This window comes from Drosophila biarmipes, unplaced genomic scaffold, assembly GCF_025231255.1.
Source record: "Drosophila biarmipes strain raj3 unplaced genomic scaffold, RU_DBia_V1.1 ptg000058l, whole genome shotgun sequence".
Classification (NCBI taxonomy): domain Eukaryota; kingdom Metazoa; phylum Arthropoda; class Insecta; order Diptera; family Drosophilidae; genus Drosophila; species Drosophila biarmipes.
In genome coordinates, this window is record NW_026114557.1 from 24645 (window position 1) to 35378 (window position 10734).

Consider the following 10734-nt stretch of genomic DNA (forward strand, 5'->3'; position numbering starts at 1 on the left):
TAGGTATTATACCTATAAGCCATATACATACGATTTCATTTTTTTATTTATATATGGTTTTGTATTTATAACCATATACCGTATTTACTTTTATAAGGATATGATTGGCGTTTTATATAGTATTGACAAAATTATAAGTTTGACAAACACTTTTTTAAGTCTTTTAGTTAAAATTGTCATTTTTAATTGACTATCTAAACACTAGATATATTTGCACATGGAGCAAAGAGTATAAAAATTGGTCGCGTCACTAATAATATCGCGATACATTTTTACTACCATCAAAATACCACATACGTTTATATGTCCTCTTTATTTAATTTGGTTTCTAAACCTCAGGAATAGTTTTAATTATATGTGCGCTCTAAGTTGAATGAATTTCTTGAATCTCTTTACTTGAATTTCTAAGACTTAAAAATATTTATAAATAGATGTCCTATTGCATAATATTTTTTTATCGCTTCACTTATAAAATAACGATCCTGCCTTTCTACCTTTGAATAAACATTCATATAAACATGGAGAAAAAAACGTTCGCGTCACTAACAGTATGTGACGATAAAATTTTGCTAACATTAAAAGGAACATATTTTTATATGTCAACTCTTAGTTGAATTGGTCTATTGCTTAAGATTCTAGACCTTAGGAATATTTTTATATTATATGTTTGCCAATCTTCGCGTCACTAAAAAGATGACGATTCATATTGTTATTATTAGATGGTCGAGTTGTACTTATATTGATATGTTAATCAAATTGGTCTCTTACTTGAAAATCTAGACCTTAGGAATATTTTTATATTATATGTTTGCCAATCTTCGCGTCACTAATAAGATGACGATTCATATTATTATTAGATGGTCGAGTTGTACTTATATTGATATGTTAATCAAATTGGTCTCTTACTTGAAAATCTAGACCTTAGGAATATTTTTATATTATATGTTTGCCAATCTTCGCGTCACTAATAAGATGACGATTCATATTATTATTAGATGGTCGAGTTGTACTTATATTGATATGTTAATCAAATTGGTCTCTTACTTGAAAATCTAGACCTTAGGAATATTTTTATATTATATGTTTGCCAATCTTCGCGTCACTAATAAGATGACGATTCATATTGTTATTATTAGATGGTCGAGTTGTACTTATATTGATATGTTAATCAAATTGGTCTCTTACTTGAAAATCTAGACCTTAGGAATATTTTTATATTATATGTTTGCCAATCTTCGCGTCACTAATAAGATGACGATTCATATTGTTATTATTAGATGGTCGAGTTGTACTTATATTGATATGTTAATCAAATTGGTCTCTTACTTGAAAATCTAGACCTTAGGAATATTTTTATATTATATGTTTGCCAATCTTCGCGTCACTAATAAGATGACGATTCATATTGTTATTATTAGATGGTCGAGTTGTACTTATATTGATATGTTAATCAAATTGGTCTCTTACTTGAAAATCTAGACCTTAGGAATGTAATATATAAAGGATTAAAAATTCGCCACAAAGCCAAGCAAACAATCAATGCATACAAATAGATTGTTGGTTGAACTTTATATAAGAAGTTCAACACAACAAATAAATTATGCAATTTTATTATCGAATCATCAAGCAAAGGATAAGCTTCAGTGGATCGCAGTATGGCAGCTGCTCAACCACTTACAACACCTTGCCTGTTACAAAAGTCGTTTACAATTGATTCTAGGCTTTGTCATTGTATTAAATAATGCTTTTATATGTAACTAGCGCGGCATCAGGTGATCAAAGATCCTCCCAATTTACTATGTTACAAATTACATTGGCATCACATCCATTGTCGTTTAAAAAGTAAATTATAAACTTTAAATGGTTTAGAAGCCATACAATGCAAATTGCCCCTTATTTATCATTGCAGTCCAGCACGGATACGACCTTAGAGGCGTTCAGGCATAATCCAACGGACGTAGCGTCATACCACTGTTCGCTCGAACAAGTATTGTGCCATTGGTCCGTACCTGCGGTTCCTCTCGTACTACGCAGGAATGCTGTCGCAACAACGTTTTGTCATTAGTAGGGTAAAACTAACCTGTCTCACGACGGTCTAAACCCAGCTCACGTTCCCTTGCATGGGTGAACAATCCAACGCTTGGTGAATTTTGCTTCACAATGATAGGAAGAGCCGACATCGAAGGATCAAAAAGCGACGTCGCTATGAACGCTTGGCCGCCACAAGCCAGTTATCCCTATGGTAACTTTTCTGACACCTCTTGTTAAAAACTCTTTAAACCAAAAGGATCGATAGGCCGAGCTTTTGCTGTCCCTGTGTGTACTGAACACCGAGATCAAGTCAGCATTTGCCCTTTTGCTCTATGTGTGGTTTCTGTCCGCACTGAGCTGGCCTTGGGACACCTCCGTTATTATTTGAGAGATGTACCGCCCCAGTCAAACTCCCTACCTGGCAATGTCCTTGAATTGGATCATACCTGAGTAATTGGAGTTATACCAAATTTTCAAATCAAAAATACATAAATGCACCGTTTTATTAAAGAATTTGTTTGCGATTATATAACAAACTCGTGATACTTTGATCAAGAAGCTTGCATCAAAACCCAATACCATAAGATATAATAAATATATCCGTATAATGGCTAGGAAATGATACACGTTCCATTTAATCAAGTAAGTAAGGAAACAATAAGAGTAGTGGTATTTCATTGGCGATACCAAACCGAGGTCTAATATCTCCCACTTATTCTACACCTCTTATGTCTCCTTACACTGCCAGATTAGAGTCAAGCTCAAAAGGGTCTTCTTTCCCCGCTAATTATTCCAAGCCCGTTCCCTTGGCTGTGGTTTCGCTAGATAGTAGATAGGGACAGTAGGAATCTCGTTAATCCATTCATGCGCGTCACTAATTAGATGACGAGGCATTTGGCTACCTTAAGAGAGTCATAGTTACTCCCGCCGTTGACCCGCGCTTACTTGAATTTCTTCACTTTGACATTCAGAGCACTGGGCAGAAATCACATTGTGTCAACACCCGCTAGGGCCATCACAATGCTTTGTTTTAATTAGACAGTCGGATTCCCCAAGTCCGTGCCAGTTCTGAATTGATTGTTAATTGATAATCGTTATAATTAATAAGAACTAATTGGTTTAACCCAATTAGTATTCTTAAAAATTTTAGCAAGAAAGTTCCACAATTGGCTACGTAACTAAACTATCCGGGGAACAAGTAACTAACATAAATGCTAGAAACTCTATTTACCCAGAACGAGCACATAAACCATGTTATTGTTTCCCAATCAAGCCCGACTATCTCAATCTTCAGAGCCAATCCTTATCCCGAAGTTACGGATCTAATTTGCCGACTTCCCTTACCTACATTATTCTATCGACTAGAGACTCTTCACCTTGGAGACCAGCTGCGGATATTGGTACGGCCTGTTGAGAAGTTTGCGTGTCCCCACCATAAATTTTCAAGGTCCGAGGAGAAAATATCGACACAACAGTATATGTCATGCTCTTCTAGCCCATCTACCATATCTCTCTGCGAAAGACTTCCATGGTAGTACGGCTATAAAACAGAAAAGAAAACTCTTCCGATATCTCTCGACGGCTTCTTTATGGTCGTTCCTGTTGCCAGGATGAGCACGAGGCCCATATTTAATAACAAACGGATACTCAACAGGTTACGGAATTGGAACCGTATTCCCTTTCGTTCAAAATTATTCAAGTATATTAATTTAGCTAGATTTTATATAATATATATATTTGTTTGGCATTTGTATTTTACTTGAAAATTTTCGGCTTTCGCCTTGAACTTAGGACCGACTAACTCGTGATCAACCACTGTTCACACGAAACCCTTCTCCACTTCAGTCCTCCAAGGTCTCATTCGATTATTTGCTACTACCACCAAGATCTGTACCAATGGCAGCTCCATGCAGGCTTACGCCAAACACTTCTACGCATACCATTGTACCTTCCTACTCACTAAAGTTTCAAAATTTATATTACAAGTAATATAAATCATCTACTTTAGCGGTAATGTATAGGTATACAACTTAAGCGCCATCCATTTTAAGGGCTAGTTGCTTCGGCAGGTGAGTTGTTACACACTCCTTAGCGGATTTCGACTTCCATGATCACCGTCCTGCTGTTTTAAGCAACCAACGCCTTTCATGGTATCTGCATGAGTTGTTAATTTGGGCACCGTAACATTACGTTTGGTTCATCCCACAGCGCCAGTTCTGCTTACCAAAAGTGGCCCACTGGGCACATTATATCATAACCTTGAACTTCATATCAAGAAAGTTAAGGTTCTTACCCATTTAAAGTTTGAGAATAGGTTAAGATCGTTTCGACCCTAAGGCCTCTAATCATTCGCTTTACCAGATAAGATTATTTTATATAATATTAAAATGCACCAGCTATCCTGAGGGAAACTTCGGAAGGAACCAGCTACTAGATGGTTCGATTGGTCTTTCGCCCCTATACTCAATTCTGACAATCGATTTGCACGTCAGAACTGTTTCGGTCTTCCATCAGGGTTTCCCCTGACTTCAACCTGATCAAGTATAGTTCACCATCTTTCGGGTCACAGCATATATGCTCAAGGTACGTTCCAGTTAGAGGCATAAATAATATAAATATCATTATACATAACTGTATAGAACGCCCCGGGATTGTGTTAATTAGCTATAAATAGTTAAAAAACTAATCCCATTATTAGTCAAGTTAATTACGCTATTAGGTTTATATCCCAATAACTTGCACATATGTTAGACTCCTTGGTCCGTGTTTCAAGACGGGTCCCGAAGGTATCCTGAATCTTTCGCATTGTTAATCCTACAAGTGCATATAATAAACACAAAAATCAATGATAATTATGCCATTATATAATTCCGAAAAATTAACGCACTGTATTCATATAAATCTATCAGCACTTTATCAAATTAATAACATTTATTCTGTGTTAAAATGCAAGCAAATTAATTTGAATAAACTATAAGTTATATTTTATGATAAATTTGGTATGCTAATAGATTACAATGTCCTTATATGGAAAAAATGCACACTATTATCATAATATTGTTTAAATATTACAATTCTAATGATGAATTTTCCATAACGGATATTCAGGTTCATCGGGCTTAACCTCTAAGCAGTTTCACGTACTGTTTAACTCTCTATTCAGAGTTCTTTTCAACTTTCCCTCACGGTACTTGTTTACTATCGGTCTCATGGTTATATTTAGTTTTAGATGGAGTTTACCACCCACTTAGTGCTGCACTATCAAGCAACACGACTCTTTGGAAACATCATCTAGTAATCATTAACGTTATACGGGCCTGGCACCCTCTATGGGTAAATGGCCTCATTTAAGAAGGACTTAAATCGTTAATTTCTCATACTAGAATATTGACGCTCCATACACTGCATCTCACATTTGCCATATAGACAAAGTGACTTAGTGCTGAACTGATTTCTTTTCGCTCGCCGCTACTAAGAAAATCCTTGTTAGTTTCTTTTCCTCCCCTAATTAATATGCTTAAATTCAGGGGGTAGTCCCATATGAGTTGAGGTTGTGTATAACTTTTATATGCAATTAATTCTTTATATATAATGATAAAACATTTTATTAAATTCGTTATATTAATAATATCTGTATATAAATGGCATTTGTTTGATTTAACGAATCAACGAAGAACAATAATATTGTCAACGGTTTTCTATTTTCTAATCATTAATAAGAGACAATTCTAGATAAATTTTTATGCTAGACATTTCTCAGTATCATTTGATTGAAAAAGAAAATATTTCTCTTCGTTTTTCACATTCAAATTATTTACTAATGTGAGATAATGTTTTTCATATATTTTTTAATATTATGAATAAAATAATTAAATTATTATTATCCAATAATATACCATATGCTTATAAAATTTCATTATAAAATTTGTATAAGCAACTTAATTAGCATAGTCTTACAACCCTCAACCATATGTAGTCCAAGCAGCACTATAAAATTAATTAAAGTACATAACAGCATGGACTGCGATATGCGTTCAAAATGTCGATGTTCATGTGTCCTGCAGTTCACACGATGACGCACAGTTTGCTGCGTTCTTCATCGACCCATGAGCCGAGTGATCCACCGCTTAGAGTTTTATAAATTGGTTTCTTAATTTTGTCAAATATGTTTTTATTGAAAGAAATTAAAAATACACCATTTTACTGGCATATATCAATTCCTTCAATAAATTTATTTTTATACCTAAAACGAATGCTGCGAAATGTCTTAGTTTTATATAACCAATATATATCAAAGTATTTCTTTTTAAATTGCATTTATTGTAAATAAATATATATATATATATATATTAATACTTTTTTAGCGATATAAATTGAAATTTATATAAAACATTAACCTGTATAAAACCAGGTACAACATTGTACATTTTAGGTTGTTGCATTATCCAATGTATGCGCATAACTGAGATGAACAATACATATCGCAACGCGTGTATATTATGGTCCATATACACACAGTATTTTAATTGTGTTTATATACAATAATAATTTAATATTATTATTTTAATAATTCGATTTGCTTGTTCGAATTTTTATTTGTTTGTTTTGGCTGCTTATTATTTCTCTCATATGTATTAAATACAATATATAATTTTAATATTTGCATTATTTCGATTTGCTTGTTCGAAATTTCATTTGATCTATATTAGATCATATACATTTTGGCAATTCATATTTTATTTGTATTACTATAATGTATTTATTATAATATAAACAAATATTTTATTAACGGTAAGGATATACAATAATAATTTAATATTATTATTTTAATAATTCGATTTGCTTGTTCGAATTTTTATTTGTTTGCTTTGGCTGCTTATTATTTCTCTCATATGTATTAAATACAATATATAATTTTAATATTTGCATTATTTCGATTTGCTTGTTCGAAATTTTATTTGATCTATATTAGATCTCATATACATTTTGGCAATTCATATTTTATTTGTATTATTATAATGTATTTATTATAATATAAACAAATATTTTATTAACGGTAAGGATATACAATAATAATTTAATATTATTATTTTAATAATTCGATTTGCTTGTTCGAATTTTTATTTGTTTGCTTTGGCTGCTTATTAATTTCTCTCATATGTATTAAATACAATATATAATTTTAATATTTGCATTATTTCGATTTGCTTGTTCGAAATTTCATTTGATCTATAATAGATCTCATATACATTTTGGCAATTCATATTTTATTTGTAATACTATAATGTATTTATTATAATATAAACAAATATTTTATTAACGGTAAGGATATTAAAACATTAATGATCCTTCCGCAGGTTCACCTACGGAAACCTTGTTACGACTTTTACTTCCTCTAAATAATCAAGTTCGGTCAACTTTTGCGAAACAACCGTAACACGCAAGGCGTCACAGTGATCACGTCCGGAGACCTCACTAAATAATTCAATCGGTAGTAGCGACGGGCGGTGTGTACAAAGGGCAGGGACGTAATCAATGCGAGTTAATGACTCACACTTACTGGGAATTCCAAGTTCATGTGAACAGTTTCAGTTCACAATCCCAAGCATGAAAGTGGTTCAGCGGTTTACCCGGACCTCTCGGTCTAGGAAATACACGTTGATACTTTCATTGTAGCGCGCGTGCAGCCCAGGACATCTAAGGGCATCACAGACCTGTTATTGCTCAATCTCATTATTGCTAGACGCAATTTGTCCATTTAAGAAGCTAGTGTCCTTATAATGGGACAAACCAACAGGTACGGCTCCACTTATATAAACACATTCAAACACAATAAACATTTTACTGCCACCATGAATGAAGGCTATATAAGCTTCAACACCATAATCCTGAAGATATCTATTTAATATATTTGAGTCTCGTTCGTTATCGGAATTAACCAGACAAATCACTCCACGAACTAAGAACGGCCATGCACCACCACCCATAGATTCGAGAAAGAGCTATCAATCTGTCTTACACACTTATGTTCGGACCTGGTAAGTTTTCCCGTGTTGAGTCAAATTAAGCCGCAGGCTCCACTCCTGGTGGTGCCCTTCCGTCAATTCCTTTAAGTTTCAGCTTTGCAACCATACTTCCCCCGGAGCCCAAAAGCTTTGGTTTCCCGGGAAGCGACTGAGAGAGCCATAAAAGTAGCTACACCCAATTGCTAGCTGGCATCGTTTATGGTTAGAACTAGGGCGGTATCTGATCGCCTTCGAACCTCTAACTTTCGTTCTTGATTAATGAAAACATCTTTGGCAAATGCTTTCGCTTAAGTTAGTCTTACGACGGTCCAAGAATTTCACCTCTCGCGTCGTAATACTAATGCCCCCAAACTGCTTCTATTAATCATTACCTCTTGATCTGAAAACCAATGAAAGCAGAACAGAGGTCTTATTTCATTATCCCATGCACAGAATATTCAGGCATTTGAAGCCTGCTTTAAGCACTCTAATTTGTTCAAAGTAATTGTACCGGCCCACAATAACACTCGTTTAAGAGCACTAATGCAGGTTTTTAAATAGGAGGAACATATGAAAAAATACAAGTATCTAAGCACATGTAAGAACTCCACGGTAATACGCTTACATACATAAAGGTATAGTACTAACCACAATTGTAAGTTGTACTACCCGTATGAAGCACAAGTTCAACTACGAACGTTTTAACCGCAACAACTTTAATATACGCTATTGGAGCTGGAATTACCGCGGCTGCTGGCACCAGACTTGCCCTCCAATTGGTCCTTGTTAAAGGATTTAAAGTGTACTCATTCCAATTACAGGGCCTCGGATATGAGTCCTGTATTGTTATTTTTCGTCACTACCTCCCCGAGCTGGGAGTGGGTAATTTACGCGCCTGCTGCCTTCCTTAGATGTGGTAGCCGTTTCTCAGGCTCCCTCTCCGGAATCGAACCCTGATTCCCCGTTACCCGTTGCAACCATGGTAGTCCTAGATACTACCATCAAAAGTTGATAGGGCAGACATTTGAAAGATCTGTCGTCGGTACAAGACCATACGATCTGCATGTTATCTAGAGTTCAACCAATATAACGATCTTGCGATCGCTTGTTTTAGCCTAATAAAAGCACATGTTCCATAAGGTTCATGTTTTAATTGCATGTATTAGCTCTAGAATTACCACAGTTATCCCAAGTAACTGTTAACGATCTAAGGAACCATAACTGATATAATGAGCCTTTTTGCGGTTTCACTTTTAATTCGTGTGTACTTAGACATGCATGGCTTAATCTTTGAGACAAGCATATAACTACTGGCAGGATCAACCAGAATAATGTTTTTATTCATATTTCATTCATATTTTTTGAATAGAAATTAGCAATATATATGTTGTTATAGATTTTATTTCTATCGAATACGGCCATTTTTATATAGCATTCGTATACGTTTGTTTTCCAATTTATACTTGTTTCGCCACTAATAATAACAAGTTTTTATTGATGTCAAAAAGAATCATATTCTTTATAAACACAATATTTATTTTTCATATATTTTCTTTATATATGCACATTTCATTCTAAAATATCATTTTTGTTCGACATACATAATATATTGTATCCACACATGTACAATTTTTGTTTAACCAATATAAGATATTGAGTTAATCATTTGTATTTTGACGATAAATTTAAAATTTATCTATATATATCCATATAAGTCTCTGGTAATATATAAAATAGAACCGAGTGTATATATATAATTATTACTACTATATTTATTTCTTAAATAATATATACTTATATATTATTTATATATATACTCTTTATTATATATTATATAATTTCTTAAATAACTCTCTTAATAGCTATTTTTTATTATCAACAATATAAGTTGATATTAATATTGAAAATGTATTCATAATTACATTTTTATATTTCTTTGGTAGACTTTTATGTACTATTATTATTTAATAATACACATATAATATAAATCATGTTAGCCTACCTCCTAAAATTAACGATAAAATTCGGAAACAATTTGTTATTCTATGTACAATAGAAACTTGGCCTTTGTTTCAACGTTATTATCTTTGGGCTTAAAATATTAACCGCGGAGCCAAGTCTCGTATTCAAATAAATGAATAAAGAAACAAATTTGACGGATAATATCTTCTCTACTGACATATGTCAATAGCAGACGGCCGGCCATTGACCATCCTATAGTAGTTTTTGGACACGCTGTCTCCCATTCGGGTATATTCAATTTACTTTGCCACTCACCCATATAGTGTTCTCTTATATAATAAGACAACGCACTTTTATATTCATTATATGGATATATTGCCTTCCTCATATTTGCCACACCACCTATAGTAGTTTTTGGACACGCTGTCTCCCATTCGGGTATATTCAATTTACTTTGCCACTCACCCATATAGTGTTCTCTTATATAATAAGAAAACGCACTTTTATTTTCATTATATGGATATATTGCCTTCCTCATATTTGCCACACCACCTATAGTAGTTTTTGGACACGCTGTCTCCCATTCGGGTATATTCAATTTACTTTGCCACTCACCCATATAGTGTTCTCTTATATAATAAGAAAACGCACTTTTATTTTCATTATATGGATATATTGCCTTCCTCATATTTGCCACACCACCTATAGTAGTTTTTGGACACGCTGTCTCCCATTC

General features: G+C 33.7%; 3 non-coding genes across 3 annotated transcripts; all 3 read right to left on the reverse strand.

Moving 5' to 3' along the window:
- Positions 1-1614: 1614 nt before the first annotated feature.
- LOC127012366 (large subunit ribosomal RNA) lies at positions 1615-5585 on the reverse strand. The gene has a single exon (XR_007765865.1). It is a non-coding gene; the product is annotated as a large subunit ribosomal RNA (ribosomal RNA).
- Positions 5586-5987: 402 nt separating this feature from the next.
- LOC127012369 (5.8S ribosomal RNA) lies at positions 5988-6166 on the reverse strand. The gene has a single exon (XR_007765867.1). It is a non-coding gene; the product is annotated as a 5.8S ribosomal RNA (ribosomal RNA).
- Positions 6167-7371: 1205 nt separating this feature from the next.
- On the reverse strand, positions 7372-9366 carry LOC127012365 (small subunit ribosomal RNA). Its single transcript, XR_007765864.1, has one exon. It is a non-coding gene; the product is annotated as a small subunit ribosomal RNA (ribosomal RNA).
- Positions 9367-10734: the final 1368 nt, after the last annotated feature.